The 17,258-nt window shown below is 40.9% G+C and overlaps 1 long non-coding RNA gene across 1 annotated transcript in view; it reads right to left on the bottom strand.

Annotated features, from left to right (window-relative positions):
- Nucleotides 14,550-17,258, bottom strand: part of LOC102162026 — a 35,278-nt gene continuing 32,569 nt past the window's right edge. The window contains exons 2-3 of the long non-coding RNA XR_002337726.1: nucleotides 15,584-15,656; nucleotides 14,550-14,777 (exon numbers count right to left, since the gene is read on the bottom strand). This is a non-coding gene — a long non-coding RNA (uncharacterized LOC102162026). The remainder of the gene's footprint in view (nucleotides 14,778-15,583; nucleotides 15,657-17,258) is intronic.

Raw genomic sequence — 17,258 nt, 5'->3', positions numbered from 1 at the left:
TTATGGCTGTTTCTTTTCCTTCTTAGTTTCTATAGTGAGTTTGAATAACTCATAATATTAAAAATATTTTGAAGTCTAAAGGAAGAAGAAAATGGAGTTCTCGTCGTGGTGCAGCGGAAACTGACTAGGAACCATGAGGTTGCAGTTTCGATCCCTGGCCTCTCTCAGGGGTTAAGGATCCGGCATTGCCATGAGCTGTGGTGTAGGTTGCAGATGAGGCTCAGATCCAGCATTGCTGTGGCTGTGGCCTAGGCCGCCAGCTGTAGCTCCGATTGGACCCCTAGCCTGGGAACCTCCATATGCTGTGGGTGCGGCCCTAAAAAGCAAAATAAATAAATTAAAATAAAGGAAGAAGAAAAAAGATCAGCGAATTTAAATGTTTTTAGTAGCATTTGATTGCAAATTTTAATTCTTATAATGATACACATATAGCTCTCCAGAAAACTCTACTATTCAAAACTACTGAGTACCCAAAGGACAGGATGAGGGTTTTACCTATAGGCTTAGTCTTGAGTCTCTTTTTTCTGTCTTTTTTATTCCACACTGAAAGAAGCATGGGAATCTCAAGACATTAGCGAAGCCAGGTCTGTTTTTCGAGGTAATATTATATCTAAGTGGAAAATTATCTGTGTTGTTCTTAATCTCCAAAAGAAAACACATAATACTTCTTTGTAGTTTTTCAGTCTTCATGGTCCAAAAGACCTGTCAGCTGCTATATTAAAATCTTCCTCCTGTAATTTACTCACGCTTCTCTGTACTTATTTTTTTAAATGTATGTTTAAGTCTCTTTAGCTTATCCTTCTACGTTTCCATAGTAATACGTTCCTGTCACATTTTTCCCTTCTCTCACTAATGGTAGAAAATATTTTGGTAAAAATGGGTATTACACTATATTTCCTCTATTTTAACTATGTTTGTTTTAAAACCAGCATGACAGTTATGCTCAAACCTAAATACTTTCCTTAAAATCAGAACAAGCAAACCCAGCTTCACCATTAACGTGGTTACTTCAATGAACTTTACAAACTTTGAAAACAATGTTTTAATTATAAAAGCAGAAGCAGCCCATTATTTCTCAGTTTTGCAAAATAGTACATATGCAGATGAGGGAAAAATGATATACTTTATGGCAGTAAAATATATATATTTAATTATTTGATCACTGAATTCTAAAGGCTGTTTGTCTTCTGTTTATATACTCCAGGCCTCCCTGCCCAGGAACTCAAACAATTTAATTATGTTTAATAGCCATGAATCTGTAAGATATTGCTTACCATAATGGGGAAATATAGGAAAAGTAATTTTATTTCCTTAATGAACTTAAACTGAAAAGTAGCATCAGAAATACAATTTCCACATTAATGTACTCTGAGACTTGGCGTGTACTCGGGTTTTGCCATTTTAAACCCAAGCAACTTTTTATAAGATAATTTCTTGGGTAATTACAGTATAAATTATGTTTGTTATTATTAGAAATATTGCTAATTATGTGGTATCAGAGTGGGAGGCCATGTACTTTTATTGTACTTGAACCTAAATTGATGTTTTTTAGTTACAAAGACTAAAATTTTCATTTTCTTCTCCTGCAGTTACCATATCTTCTCTTGCAGAACAGTCTGCCCAACAACCAGCCAAAAAGAGAGGCAACACAGAGAAAAGGATTTTTGCCCTTTCTCACAAACCATATGAGATCTTTTATCTTTTATTCTAATTTTTCTTACTCTTAACTTTGAGCTGTGATCCACCTATTTATGTATGGCATTGTGTTGATAGGAAAAACAAAGCAAATTTTAAAACCTTTTCAAGCTCTTTTTTACAAAAGCACTGACTCAGTTGTGTTAAATATTTATTAAACGATTTGAATGATCCATGTGGTGTGTCAAACAATGGATAAAGTCCTAAAGTTTAGAATGTGCTCAGGCCATTCCATCCTTGAAAATAGTTTGATTCATAAACTCATCAGGTTGCAGAAGGGAAGTTCCTTTGGGCTGCTGTCTGTTGGAACCACTTTCTTTTGGAAAGCAAAACTGTAGTGATTCAAAGGCTAGAACTGTAGAAATGTGCAGAGGAAAGGATAGATCACTGCAGAATACTGTGGAATACTTGGACATGGTGCGAATGGCAGAAATTATCCCTTTCCACTGAAGAAGGGTTCCCTGAGGTAACCAGAAGTGTGATGGGAAAAGCAAACTGAGTTTTTTTAAATTCCTGCATGCCAATATTGTGATTGTCATAAATCCAGTGAGAAGTGGATGCCTGTGGTTTTGAAGGAATGTGCTTAGTTCACAGAATGAAAAGTCTTCTCAGTTAACTCAAAGACTAAAAACACACAGATTAAAATTTAGAGAATGAGGAAAAGAAAATCCAGGGAAGTCTTTTGAGTTTCATTGAAGCAAGTATAGATGGTTAGGATATGATTTCCTGGCATGGTCTGCAAACTGTATGCTTTTATTCCAAGTAAATAAAAAGTTCTAACAAAGCTCAAGTGAGTGTAAATGCTGCAACATAATAAAATTACTTGATTTGCAGCCAAGCTGTTGCACAATTCATGGATTAAAAGAACTAAGATAGGCTGTAAATGAGCAAGTCACCATTACCTTCCAAAAAGGTGAAAATGATTTGTCTCACAATATGAGCTATACTTTTTTTTTTTTTCAATGTTTAGGCCTTAAGGGTGTAATTATTGGGTATTCTTTCTATGCTTTTTTGTTCCATTCTTTGCCTGCACATAAATTCCAAATTCCATGCTTTTCTTAGGCCCTGAGAACAATTTCTTTTCATGCCAAACCCTTTATTAAGCCTCTTCCCTCCCTTGAAAAGTATTACTTTTTGAGAAATAATTCACATAAAATGAAATCCACCCTTTCAAAGTGTGCAATTCAGTTGGGTTTTCGAATAGTCACAAAGTTGTGCAACCATCACAGCTATCTGATTACAGAAAATTTTCATCACTCCAGAAAGCAATCCATATCCATTAGCAGTCACTCTCCATTTCTTCCTTCCTCTAGCCCCTGGCAACCACCTTCTGTGGATTTGCCTTTTCTGGACATTTCATGTAAGTAGAATTATACAATATATGGCTTTTTGTGTCTGGCTTCTTTCGCTTAGCATAGTGTTTTCAAGGATCATAATGTAGCATGTATCATCAGTACCTTATACTTTTTTATGACTGAATAATATTTCATCGTATGGATATGCCCTTGCTTTTTATAGTATTTGATTGAGTCTTATTCCTGGTCTTACTATGGAATGAATCTGTTGCATTTTATTTTATAGCATTTATAAGAGAATCTCTGACAGATACAGTAATGTATTTTCTACACTGATGGTTTTCTAGAATTTCCTTCCCAGATACAAGTTAGAAAAGTCTGAGAGCAATTTCTTCCTAGCCAGTTACTAGTAGAATTATTCTCCGGTGAGCCAAGATTTTTATTTCTAGCCGTATTCAGTCATTATGCCAGGGAGGGAGCTAGTTGGCCAAACTATTGAAGGCACTCTTACCTGAGTCAGCTCTGAAGAACATTTGATTCATATTATATACTTTTTAATTTTTATTTCAAAGATTTCCTCCTAAAATGAGGGATGTTCTGCAGGCATTTTACAGATTTAAGGAAAATAGGAAAGCAAGCAACTAAGGAGGATTCATGTCTTTCCATATTCGTTTTGTGTGTTTTTCACATTAGAATGGTAAAACTTAAAAATGTATAAAAGTTGTGTAGGAATTCTCCTGTGGCACGTGGGCTAAAGATCTGGGATTGTCACTTCAGGGGCCTGGGTTGCTGCTGTAGCCAGGGATAGAACCCTGGAACTTCCACATGCCATGGGCACAGTCAAAGGGAAAAAAAAAAAACAATAATAATAAAAGATATATAAAAATTATCAATAATGGAGCAGAGAAAGAGCCATTTACTTTTGCTAAAGTTTGCTCCTCAGAATATTTCTAAGCTAATTTTATTTTATTTTATTTTTTGTCTTTTTGTCTTTTCTAGGACTGCCCCAGCAGCATGTGGAGGTTCCCAGACAAGGGGTCTAATCGGAACTGTAGCCGCTGGCCTACGCCAGAGCCACAGCAATGTGGGATCCGAGCTGCGTCTGCGACCCACACCACAGCTCATGGCAATGCCTGATCCTTAACCCACTGAGCAAGGCCAGGGACCGAACCCCCAACCTCATGATTCCTAGTCAGATTCATTAACCACTGAGCCACGACAGGAACTCCTCAAAGCTAATTTTAAAATAGAGCCCTGGGGGAACTCCAGACACCATTCTCCAGATGGTGCAATTTCTACAGCCACTGCCTTCTGGGTCTTGTAAGCTAGTGGAGGAAATGAAAGGGTATGTAAACAACCTTGATTGAATCAGTGTGATTTAGGCATAGGAAAAGATACAGCAAATAAGGACCTCTGCATACTAAATGAGGAAGTGAGTAATTCTACTGGGGAATCAGGCAAGCACTTTTTTCCCTTTGATCATTTTTGCTGCCTTGGTAATTGTGCCCCAGTTTATGTTTGGAGAACAATTTCTTTTCAATTGAATACAGTTTTATGGGATTATCAGACAAGAGAGCATGTGCTCCCTACTATTCATGCTGAGCCTGTGAGTCTCAGGGGCTTTGAAACCTGAGGACTCAGAAAGGTTGACACAAATTCATTTTCATGGCAGCCCTGCAGGATGCTCAGTGACCTGTTCCAAAGCCTCACAAACATACTCCTATTCTTACTCTTTAAGGATCTGGCCTCAGAGCTGTCTCTTGATTCTGCAGGGTACCTAATACATATCCAATAAATTCACTCTCTGCTTAAGTTAGCATCTTAATAATCCTAAATGCTACAGAGGATAACAATACAATACAATTCATTTTGTAAAATTCCACACTTAATTTCATAAAACAGATTTTTGTAAAATAACTCTGCAAATTGTCATGCATCTAAAAGTTAGGCGCTGGGAGTTCCTGTTGTGGTGCAGCAGAAACAAATCTGGCTAGTATCCATGAGGGTGCGGGTTCGATCCCTGGCCTCGCTCAGTGGATTGGGGATCTGGCATTGCTGTGAGCTGTGGTGTAGGTTGGAGGAGCGGCTAGGATTCCTAGTTGCTGTGACTGTGGTGTAGGCGGGCAGCTGTAGCTCCTATTCAACCCCTAGGCTGGGAACTTCCATATTCTGTGGGTGCAGCCTTAAAAAGATAAAATGCATAAATAAATAAAAGTTAGGCATTATTTTAGGATATAGATTGACTGTAACATAGGATCTCACAGGGAGACAAAATTCAAAACAAAACCTTAATTAACATTTTCCTTCTAATGTGCTATTTCTTTTATTTGCTTTCTTTATCTTCTCTGTGGTATCTATAAACTGTTTCCTTAGAACAATAATCTCATGGTTTCACTGCAATCTTTTTAGTTCTTAGTATATTACAGTTTGCTTGTGGAAATAAGATGAAAACAAAACAGTAATTACCAAGCGAAGCAGTGCCTAGAATAGTACCTGGTAATCATAGTCAATAAATTAATGGATAAATGAGTGAGTTAAATAATAGTGATGAGTGAATAGTATTTACTGTATTCTTTGTGGAACTTCAGGGTAGGGAAAAAGCACTTTAGCCTGGAGTGGTCAGAAGAATGTTTCTGAGTTGTTGAAAGAAGGGTTGGATTTGAGCAGATAAATGAGCAAGTCAGGCATTCTGAGCAGGAGATGGAGAAAAGCAAAGGCACAGAAAAATATAGAAAATCAGAAGTTGCACTTTTTTTTTTTTTTTTTTTTTTTTTTGGCCTTGCCTGTGGCATTTGGAGGTTCCTGGGCCAGGGATCAAACCCACAATCCACAACACAATGGTAAGCAGAGCCACAGCAGTGACAATGTTGGATCCTTAATCCATGGAGCCATCAGGGAGCTCTAGAAGCTGCACTTTTGTAAACTGGAGCTATAGAATAGATGGTGACTGCTGCTTCTGAGAGCCCCTGTACAGGATGAATGCCTGTCACTGTAACCTTAGGTCTGATTTTCCCTCAGGACCTCATTTTCCTTTTGCCTTTTATAGTGGACGCTGATGTTCTTTGGAGACTTGGGTATCTTCAGGTATGGAACATTTACCAGGGATTTTCCAGGGTCATTTGCCGACTGTACCTTTTTTTCTAATTTTTTTAATTTTTAGGGTCACACCCACAGCATATGGAAGTTTACAGGCTAGGGGTCAAATAGAGCTGCAGTTGCCAGCCTATGCCATAGGCACAACAATGCCAGATCCAAGCCCGTCTGTGACCTACATCACAATTCACGCCAACACCAGATCCTTAACCCACTGAGTGAGGCCAGGGATGGAACCTGCATCCTCATGGATACTAGCTGAATTTGTTACCACTGAGCCACAAGGGGAGGTCCCCAACTGTGCCTTTCAAACTTTCTCCTTTCAATCTTGTTTGAAAGATCTTGCTCATTAGAATTTATGTTGTTCAGCCATGCCTTCTTTACCATTTATAGCTGCCTTTCATGTGCTTCCTGAATTTTTCCCCTTTTCTATTCATCTATCCATCCAACAAATATTTGTTGAGCACCTACTGTATTCTAGAGTGTGTTTTAGGTGCTAAGAATACAGGAGGGACAAGAGAAAGTCACTGCCCTCATTGAGCTTACATTTTAGTGGGGTCAAGGATAATAAAGAAATGTGTATTATAATTTCAGGTTGTGCTGAATGCTCTGAAGAAAAATAAAAATAGATTGGAGTTCTTGTCATGGCTCAGTGGAAACAACTCTGACTAGTCTCCATAAGGTTAGATCCCTGGCCTTGCTCAGTGGGTTAAGGATCTGGCATTGCTGTGAGCTGTGGTGTAAGTCCCAGACAAGGCTTGGATCCCACACTGCTGTGGCTGTGGTGTAGGCCAGCAGCTACAGCTCTGATTCGACCCCTAGCCTGGGAACTTCCATATGCCAAGAGTGTGACCCTAAAAAGACAAAAAAAAAAAAAGAGTTAAAAAAAGAAAAAGAAAAACAGATTGGAGCTAGAGTGAGGGGTTGAAGTTGAGACTGCTGGTTTAGGTAGACTGGGTCAGAGAAAGTTCTGAAGAGGTGATGTTAGAGCAGAAACTTGAATGAAGTGAGGAGGTGAAGATCACTAGATATCAGGAATTGGCATCACAAGAGTGTCTGCTTATTAGAAGGTGAAATGATGCATCCTCTTCACTGACCTGCGAGTACTGTGGCCCGGAAGGCGTCACACAAATCTTTGTGACACGGATCCATAGTTTGTGGAAGTGATGACCCAGGTTTGTCTGTGTTCAGCAACAATAAAGAAGCTGTACAGTTTTGAATGGGAAAAAATGTGTTCTATAGACTTATAGTTTAAATTTAGGAATATTTAGGAGTTCCCACTGTGGCACAATGGGATGAGTGGTGTCTCTGCAGCACCAGGATGCAGGTTTGATCCCCTGCACAGTGGGTTAGACATCCAGCATTGTTATAGTGGCAGGCATAGGTTGCAACTGAGGCTCAGGTCTTATCCCTGGCCCAGGAACTCCATATGCCATGGGTTGGCCAAAAAAGAAAAAAAAAATTTTTTTTAATTTAGGATATTTCAGTGTCTGTAGTTTTTGTTCATGTTAAGTAAATCATGGTAAAATAAGTCATGGTGATTTACAGTAGCTACTAAGAACAAGCTCTTGGAAATCACCCATTGTGGCTCATTGGTTAGTGAACCTGACTAGCATCCATTAAGACTCAGGTTCAATCCCTGGCCTTGCTCAGGGGTTAAGGATCCCGCATTGCCATGGGCTGTGGTGTAGGTCGCAGACACCGCTCACATCTGGTGTTGCTGTGGCTGTGATGTAGGCTGGCGGCGGCTACAGTTCCAATTGGACCCCTAGCCTGGGATCCTCCATATGCCCCGGGTGTGGCCCTAAAAGACAAAAAGACAAAAAAGACAAAAAAAAAAAAAAAAAAAGAAAACAATTTTACAGTATTACATTTCTTTACTATGGTTTTAGAAGTGAAGTACACTGGGAGCAAAATGTGGAGTATTTGAAGAGGAGTATTCAAGACAGAGGGAAAAATACACACAAACCCCCAGAGGTGAGAATGAACTTGATTTGTGTTAGGGAGTGCAAGGAGAGTGGTATGGCTGGAGTCAAGTGAGCTTAGATGGAGTCAGAAGAGTGGGCAGTAGCAAAATTATGTGGGGCCTTAGTGTCCAAATGCTCTTCTCCAAATCCCTTCATCAAACTAGGGTGCATGAATGATCCCCACACCTTGGCTTCTTGTTTTCTTGATCTCATCTCCTAAGGCCTTCCATGTTTCTTTCAGCTGGCTGCTTGTCTCCACATGAACTGTTCTATTTCTTTCTTTTTTTTTTTTTTTTTTTTGTCTTTTTGCCTTTTCTAAGGCCGCTCCTACAGCATATGGAGGTTCCCAGGTGAAGGGTCAAATCGGAGCTGCAGCTGCCGGCCACAGCCACAGCCACAGCCACAGCCACAGCAATGCAGGATCTGAGCCGCATCTGCAACCTACACCACAGCTCATGGCAATGCTGAATCCCCAACCTACTGAGCAAGGCCAGGGATCGAACCTGCAACCTCATGGTTCCTAGTCAGATTCATTAACCACTGCGCCAAAACTGTTCTATTTCTGAAATCATTTTTTTTTTCTTTTAGAGGCACATGGAAGTTCCTAGGCTAGTGGTCGAATTGGAGCTACAGCTGCTGGCCCATGCCACAGCCACAGCAACACTGGGTCTGAGCCATGGTCTGCGATCCACACCACAACGCCAGATCCTTAACCCACTGGGCGAGGCCAGGGATGGAAACTGCATGGATACTAGTTGGGTTTGTAACCCACTGATCCACAACAGGAACTCCTGGAATCACAATTTCCAGCAGCCCATCCTCTGAAATGGATGCAGCTCATTGGTCAATTACCTCCAACACCCCAGTTCTCCAGCTTCAAATGGAGCTTCAATTCACCTACCCTATTAGCTTCTGCCCATCTATATTTCTCTCCCTATCCAACTGGATTCACAACCCATCACTGCCAATATTCTAAAGCTTTTCTGTTGCACCTAGCTTGCCCACTACATTTAAATTCAATGTAAATGTCCATCTTTTTTCTTGCTAGTTCACGGGCTGCTGAGACCCACAGAAGAAAGTATGCCAAAGCACACAGACTGTTGCAGTTATATATTAATGGTCATCAATCCCAGTTCAGCCCTTACCAGTGCCTGACTAGCCTACTATTTCCCTAGTCAGCTGTCTCCCGTCTTCAACAACTATTTCAAAACTTCTCCACTCCTCTCAAACCTCTGACCCACCCACCACCCACTCTCATTCTCTGTCGATGACTGCCTCCTTCTTCACAGAACAAATAGAAGCCATCAGATTTGGAATTCTCTCCACTTTTGGCCAACAAACCTACAGTCCTTTCCCGTCTCTGCACCAATACCCTTTCTTTCTCAAATTCCAGTAGAAGAGGTACCCCCTCGTGTATCTGGATCCCATTCCTTCCAGTATCCTGTCACCTTTGTATTTTCTACTTATCCATCTTCCTGATTTTCTTCCATAAAAAAATAAATCTCTATCTCATCTTAATATCTCTTGACCCACACCCTTTCCAGTTACCATATGCTCTCTCTCTTCTCCATTTCAGTAACTTCTGAAAAAGTTTACCTTCCCTCCCCGAGCCATTCCTTGTAACATTTCCAGGACTTTTCATGTCCTAAATCCCAATGACAACTCAAAATGGTTAAGACAGTGGAAAGGATTCCTCGGTACTGTCAAGTCCCGAGGTGGTATTGGTTTCAAGCAGTCTTGGTCCAGGGGCCCTGTGATGTCCTCAGTTACTCCATATCTCTGTTTTTCTTACCTGTCTTTTTGGCTTTTTCCTCCATTAGGCCCTCCTCATGGCCCACGATGGCTGCTAAAGGCACCTGGAAAGTGAGCCTGTCTTTGCCCCAGTATCATTAGGAGAAAAATTCTCACTCTGATTGGACTGGTTTGGGTGACAAACTTCCTGCTGTGTTCAAGGGGTTGGAATGTGCTAACATGACAGTGAGGTCCTCTACTCAATTCCCAAGTGAACAGAGGGTTTTTGGGGAAGTCAATCCTGTGACCGTTAGATGCCTGCTATAACCACAGTGGTGTGGCCTAGCTGCGGAATTTGGTCACAAAACTGTAGTAGTGTTTTATAATATTGCAGTACATGCTATAGTATAAAGTACATACTCCGATATAAGTAGCCTGGATATACTTCCACATCAAGTCGCATGGCTAGTGACTAATAATTAGATAAGATTATATTCATCACAAAACTGTTCAGTTAGAAAGAACTTGAGAACAGAAAATTTGATTGGGACCCTGCCAACATAAGTTGCCTGATGTATGGCATTTGCTTGGTGCCTCAGCGACCACATTTTCTTGCCTCATTTTGAAAAACAAAAAATCTTAGACCCTCCCGAGAGTCTGATTTGTGGGATGCCACCCTGCGAGCTGAGAAGATTCTGTTAAGCTTTGCCTTTTATAATCTTCATTACAAAAGCAATAGTGTTTAAATTCCCCCTGAAATATGTTATTGAATTATAATATTGGTTATGTCATTTCCAATGACATATGCTAAGAAAAGAAAACAACAACAACAACAAAACACCACATTCAAAAATTTGCCTAAAAGCCTCCTTCCCTCTTCCAATCCCCCAGGGGAAGCTAACGGGTGAAAATTCACTGTTTTAGAACTTGGTCTCATCAGATACCCTTCTCATTATAGTTTGGCTTTGCATAAAAAGTTTCCCATTATAGAAAATGTGCTAACCAGCAAACATGGATTTGGGGGTCTGCTTATAGTTATGTTTCCCATTGCAAGTTAATTTCTTGGCATTCATCAGGCCTTAGAGTCTCATTGTGTCTACGTGTGCTAATATTTAAGTTTCTGAGTTTATAGCCCTGAGGACCACATTCCAGAACAAGGGCCCTGCCATAAACTTTACTAAGACCAGAGGTGTTATCCTATTCTAGTAGCCAGCCATTCTTTCGAGCCATCCTCACCAGACTCCTCTCTATTCAGACTGTACTGGTAAATTAAAAAGTGGCATAAAATAGCACAAGTAGAGTTTCTTTTACCATTTAGAAATGCAGTGCCTAGGAGTTCCCGTCGAGGCTCAGTGGTTAACGAATCCAACTAGAAACCATGAGGTTTCAGGTTCAATCCCTGGCCTCGCTCAGTGCGTTAAGGATCCGGCATTGCCGTGAGCTGTGGTATAGGTTGCAGATGCGGCTCGGATCTGGTATTGCTGTGGCTGTGGTGAAGGCCCGCGGCTACAGCTCCGATTAGATCGCTAGCCTGGGAACCAACATATGCCACATGTGCGGCTCTAGAAAAAGACAAAAAGACAAAAAAAGACAGATTAAAAAAAAAAAAAAAAAGAAATGCCAGGCCTAGATTCCCATTGTTGCTCAGTGGTAACGAACCTAACTAGTATCCATGAGGACGTGGGTTCAATCCCTGGCCCTGCTCAGTGGGTAAAGTATCCGGCATTGTTGTGAGCTGTGGTGTAGGTTGCAGATATGGCCTGGATCCTGAGCTGCTGTGGCTGTGGCGTAGGCCCACAGTACAGCTCTAGCCTGTGTATTTCCGTATACCGTGTGTGCGGCCCTAAAAAGCAAAAAAAAAAAAAAGAGTAAAAAAGAAATATGCAGTGCCTGAATCCTCTGTCTGTATGCCTAATGAGATGGCACATGCCCCTAGACATGGTGAAAAGAGAATAAAACCCTCAGGTGTCATCATACTAGGGCTGATTAAAAGAAGTTCCCTTGAAGACAAGAGAGTGGTTGTGGTGAGGAAGAACTCAGGAGCTAGAATGTGAGCGTTGAGTAAGTATTGGCCCTAAAATCTCTGTGGAGGGAGAGAAGAAGCTTATTTGCAGGAGGTGGAGACCGAATTCATCCACTCGTAAGGCTGCGAGTTCCCTTACTCTGGAAAACGATAAAGAGGGATGTTCCAGTGATGAAACATCATGGGCAAACCCTCTGCAAAGATGCTATTGTTGTTTGTAACCATGGAAGGTTTCAAGCATATACAAAGTTTGATCAAACAGCATCAGGGAGCCTGAAGTATTCATCACTTAATTTCAATAACAATCAACTCAGGCCAATTTTGTTTCATTAAAACTCCTACCCAACTGGCTTTGTGTCACCCACTCCCACTCCCATGTAGTTTTGAATCAAATCTCAGACATCATTTCATCATTTCTGAGATGGAGGGTTATTTGGTGTTGTTATTGTTGGTTTTAGTTTTATTTTCTTTTATTTCTTTTTTTTTTTTTTTTTTTTTTTTTTTTTTTTTTTTTTGCTTTTTAGGGCCACAACTGCAGCATATGGAAGTTCCCAAGCTAGGGGTTAAATCGGAGGTACAGATTCCAGCCTACGCCACAGCCATAGCAACTCGGGACCCGAGCTGCATCTGCGACCTACACCATAGCTTGTGGCAATGCTGGGTCCTTAACCACTAAGCGAGGCCAGAGATTTAATCCAAATCCTCAGGGACACTAAGTTGGGTTCTTAACCGACTGAGCCACAGTGGTGATTCCTGAGATGGAAATTTTTTAGTTGAGGAAAAAACTTATTCTGGCTTCTAATATGAAAACAACCATAATGGTTAGAAGACTTGCATTTCTTCAGATAATATTTCCCTCACAGTAAAATGTCTTTGTAAGTATGGGATTAGGCTGCATTATTCTGGTAAAATTTCATTTGTTCTTAGGGGAGTGTGATGTGTGCTGTCATTTAAGCGATCGTTCACAAGAAATCATGAGCAAGCCTAAGGTCTCCAGGAAAGGTGCTCAGGCTAGAACCTCATCTTGAGCCTTAGGGAACCAGTCTGGGCTTGACTAGGTATGACCTGTAGTGGGCTACAGGAGACCCTTACTGCCACACATGGTTTTGTCCAAGACCAAAGAATTTAGACTGTGGAAATTGTCTTGAGTTCTGACCACCTTTGGGGTCAAAATCATGCTTTCCTAAGAAAAGGGAAAGGCATTCTCAGAAGAAAGTGAGCATTCCCAGGTTCATATGGAAGTGGACAGCCATGGTGGACTTTGACTGAAGACATATTCCTTTCTCTCATGGCCTGAGGGAATTCAGGAGTCTGGGTTCAGTTAGGAAAAAACAGGCTCAAGGGCCACCTGAAGAGTGAGGAGTTTTGGACTCTGTCTTACTCTCGCTGACTGGGAGTGAGGCAGGGTGGGCTGCCAGGGTCGGGGGCTGGACAATCTGATATAGGCCACCTCAGTAAGAATTATAGAGAGGTTATCTTCTGTGTTGTATTTTCCTTCTGCTATCTCTGAACCTTCAACAAAATCATATTAAAACTTGTGTTCCAGGAGTTCCCATTGTGGTTCAGCAGAAATGAATCCGTCTAGTATCTATGAGGATGTGGGTTCGATCCCTGCCCTCACTCATTGGGTTGGGGATTTGGTATTGCCATGAGCTGTGGTGTAGGTCACAGACATGGCTCAGATCCTGTGTTGCTGTGATCCTGTGTAGGCTGGAAGCTGGAGTTCCAATTTGACCCCTAGCCTGGGAGCTTCCCTATGCCGAGGGTGTGGCCCTAAAAAGCAAAAAAAAAATAAAATTAAAAAAAAATGGGGTTCTGGTTTCAACTGCCTTGTGTGAGATTAAGAAAAGAGCTGGAAACACATGTAAAAAACTGATACAAGGGAGACTATGAGCATCCTGCTGTGAGAGGCCAGACCTGATATTGCAGGAAGATACTTGCACAGGAGTTTGTCCCCTGGAGCCAGATGCAGTGGCCATGATGGTCCTAAGGGACAGGAGGACCCAGGGCCCTATATTCCCAGGGATTCTTGGGGCTATTTGGGAGGTAAACCTGGTAAAAGACTGGACTTCATGTTACCCCTCAAGCAGGATGGAAGTAAAAGAAACATGCTTTTTTATTTTATTTTATTTTTTAATTTTTTTTATTACTCAGATGAATTTATCACATCTGTAGTTGTATAATGATCATAACAGTCCAATTTCATAGGATTTCCATCCCATAACCCAAGCACATCCCCCCACTCCCCAAACTGTCTCCTCCAGAGACCATAAGTTTTTCAATGTCTGTGAGTCAGCATCTATTCTGCAAAGAAGTTCAGTCTGTCCTTTTTTCAGATTCCACGTCAGTGAAAGCATTTGATGTTGGTGTCTCATTGTATGGTTGACTTCACTTAGCATGATAATTTCTAGATCCATCCATGTTGCTAAAAATGCCGGTATTTCGTTCCTTTTAATGGCTGAATAATATTCCATTGTGTATATGTACCACATCTTCTGGATCCACTCCTCTGTTGATGGACACGGAGGTTGTTTCCATGTCTTGGCTGTTGTAAATAGTGATGCAATGAACATCAGAGTACATGTGTCTTTGCGAGTCATGGTTTTCTCTGGATAGATGCCCAGAGTGGGATTGCTGGATCAAATGGTAGTTCTATTTTTAGTTTTCTGAGGCATCTCCATACTGTTTTCTACAGTGGTTGTACCAATTTACAATCCCACCAAGAGTGTACTAGGGTTCCTTTTTCTCCATACCCTCTCCAGCACTTATTGTTTGTAGACTTTTGGATGATGGCCATTCTGGCTGGTGTAAGGAGGAAATATGCTTTATGCTAGTCTCCAAGACATGTGAGTCCTGAGACTACCAGAGATAAATAAATATTGACATATATAAATGCTTGATGTGGATAGCAAATTTCTAGAAGGATATAGAAGAAACTGTCAACAGGGTTTTCTCTGGGATTTCACTTTTATTCTATAAGGTAAAAAAAATTATAAAATATATGTACTACTTTTATAGTATAAATTAACTAAAATAAGATAAACATATATATCAAAAATATATATTCCCTGGGCAGTTCCCACCATGGCTCGGCAGTTAATGAACCCAACCAGTATCCATGAGGATGAGGATTCGATCCCTGGCCTACCTCAGTGGGTTAAGGATCCAGTGTTGCTGTGAGCTGTGGTGTTGGCCAGAAGCTAGAGCTCTGATTGGACCCCTAGACTGGGAACCTCCATATGCCACAGGAGTGGCCCGAAAAAGCAAACAAACAAACAAAAAATATATATGTATGTATAAACTTAAAACTATATCCCAGCTGAACCAAGAAGTTTATGCTACATTAGAAATTAAATAGTGGAGGAATTCCTGTGGTGGTACAGCAGTAATGAACCCGACTAGTATCCATGGGAATGCAGGTTCAATCCCTGGCCTTGCCCAGTGGGTTAGTTAGGTGTAGGTCACAGATGCTACTCAGATCTGGTATTGCTGTGGCTGTAGAGTAGGCCAGCAGCTGCAGCTCTGATTCGACACCTAGCCTGGGAACTTCCATATGCTGCCCTAAAAAAGGGTGTGGCCTTAAAAAATGCATAAATAAATAAATAGATAAATTAAATTAAATAGTGGAGAAAAGCAACATGTTTTAAATATTACCACAGGGTGATTCACATTTGCCAAGTTTCTTTTAAAACTTTCCTGCCTTAAAAAAAAAAAATGACAAACTATATCCATATTTGAAATCTAAGTGGAACAACTTTAGTATTCTCTCAGGCTTATACCTCTAGTAATGATGTTAATTCCTTGCACATAGCATCACAGCAGGGTTCCATCCTTGGTCGCACACCCAGAAGCCTGACCAATAAAAAAAAGCCTGATCAGTAAACCTGGAGGGAGACCACCTCTTTTTGTAATTCTAAAAACTCTGCAGTTGATTCTCATACCTGGCCAGAATTAAGGTCCAGCACTAGAACAACTGGAGAGAATATTACAGGGAAAACCTCCCAGAGGACTCAGCCCAACCTTCTACACAAAGTGAGTAGGCCTTAGTTAACTGGTCCAACCCAACGTTTCCCCACAAATGAGTAAATAGCAGAGTTGAACATAAATTGAACCCTAACAAAGAAGTAGAGACACCTTTGTAGTTAAAAGATACTTGTTTTTTTTTCTAATGTTTAATTTTAATTTTTTATTTTTTTGGCTGAGTAGTATTCCAGTGTATACTTGTACCACATGTTCTTAATCCATTCATCTGTTGCTGGACATTTTTTTTTTTTTTGCTTTTTTAGGGCCACACCTTAAGCATATGGAGGTTCCCAGGCTAGGAGTCCAATTGGAGCAGCAGCTGCCGGCCTACACCACAGCTCATGGCAATGCCGGATCCTTAACCCAATGATCGAGGCCAGGGATCGAACCCGCAACCTCATGGTTCCTAGTCAGATTTGTTTCCACTGTGCCACAATGGGAACTCCTAAAAGATACTTGTTAAAGAGTTATTTTGAATTAATCTTTCAATTCCTTTCCGGCTTCTATGTCTGTTAGTATTTTTTTCCATACATTTCATGAAAAGCCAATGTTGCATCAATAAAAAGAAGAGAGGAGAGAGAAGTTGTGCTGACAGTGGGTTTTAGAACTACTTTGGAGTTGGTATTAATTCACCTCAAAGGGGCAGGAAAATATTCAAAGAGTGTACCATGAGGTTAGCGTGAAAATTATTGGTGGGATTTCTAGTTCTGTTGTTCACACTCTGGGATTTGGGCCAGTACATTTTGTATGTTTAGTTGCCTCTGCAAAATAGTTAAAAAGGGGTGAAGCTGGATACTTTCCCAGCCTTGCAGTTCTATGTATCTGTGAAAGAGAACCACGTAGGAAAGGCCAGGTAAGGAAGGAAGAATCTACCTTCTAGAGTGAACAAAAACTGGGGTTCTTAAACTAGGATCTTTGGAGCGTTTCAGGGTGTCCATGAACCTCCTGAGATTACATGCAAAACTGTGTGTGAGCCTTTTTCTGGAGTCCAAGTCTTTGACCAAATTTTCAAGCTGTTAGGAAGGATTAAGTGCTGCTTTTTTTTTCTTTTCTACTTTACGGCTGAACCTGTGGCATATGGATATTCCCAGGCCAGGGACTGAATCCAAGCTGCAGCTTCGACCTGAAACTGTGGCAACGCCAGATATTTTATCCCACTGTGCCAGGCTGGGGATTGAACAAGGGACCCAAGCCACTACAGTTGGATTCTTAACCCACTGTGCCACAGCAGGAATTCCCCTTCATTTTTTAAAAATAATTTTTCTGAGGGTCCACACCCATGGTATGCAGAAGTTCCGGGGCCAGGGATTAAACCCCAGTTGAAGAAGTGACAATGCTGAATCCTTAACTGCTAGGCCATCAGGGAACACTCTCCCCTCACTCCCACCTTTTTTTTTATTTAAAGAAGTCTGGGGCCTAGGGTAGAGGGTT

This window comes from Sus scrofa, chromosome 13 (assembly GCF_000003025.6).
Source record: "Sus scrofa isolate TJ Tabasco breed Duroc chromosome 13, Sscrofa11.1, whole genome shotgun sequence".
Classification (NCBI taxonomy): domain Eukaryota; kingdom Metazoa; phylum Chordata; class Mammalia; order Artiodactyla; family Suidae; genus Sus; species Sus scrofa.
Note: the sequence above shows the minus strand (reverse complement) of the source record. Positions and strands in the feature narration are given on the sequence as shown.